Source organism: Triticum dicoccoides, chromosome 1A (assembly GCF_002162155.2).
Source record: "Triticum dicoccoides isolate Atlit2015 ecotype Zavitan chromosome 1A, WEW_v2.0, whole genome shotgun sequence".
NCBI classification, from domain to species: Eukaryota; Viridiplantae; Streptophyta; class Magnoliopsida; order Poales; family Poaceae; genus Triticum; species Triticum dicoccoides.
The window spans coordinates 124,085,216-124,085,943 of NC_041380.1; positions in this window are offsets into that span (position 1 = coordinate 124,085,216).

Consider the following 728-nt stretch of genomic DNA (forward strand, 5'->3'; position numbering starts at 1 on the left):
CATGGTTTTTTCCGTCATGGACGGCCCAAAGAATGTCATGCAGCTGCGTCTCCGGCCCGCCCAGGACGAAAAGCCCATTTTCTGTCATGATTTTTTGTCATAGAAGTAGGATCCCACCACATCTATGATGATACCAGGTTTTGTCACAATTATCGTCATAGAAGTGTCATATGTATGACATAATTTTTTTTCGTTCGGCACAAAATGTCACGGATGTGTCTTTTTTTGTAGTGTAGGCCTTAGTTTCTTTTTAAATACCCACTTACAGCCAACTGGCTTACAACCATATGGTCTCTGAGATAATTCCCATGTTCCATTTGAAAGAATCGAGTCCATCTCATTTTGGACAGCTTCTTTCCAGTCATCCGCATCAGGAGATGCAAATGCCTCTGCAATGGTCATAGGAGTATTGTCCACAAGGTATACAATGAAATCACCACCAAAGAATTTTTCAATCCTCCGTCTCTTACTCCCTTTAGGAGCTTCATTGTCATCCTTCTCAAGGACTATGTCATGTGGTTGTTCATGTGGCTCTTCAGAATAATCACTTGATGTACTAGGTTCAGAAATTATCTCAGAAGATATTCTAGCAGTGCTATGCATATCTTTCATAGGAAACATATTCTCAAAAAATGTTGCATCACGAGACTCCATAATAGTATCAACATGCATATCAGGTACCTCAGATTTAACCACTAAAAATCTATAGCCAATGCTACGCTGAGCAT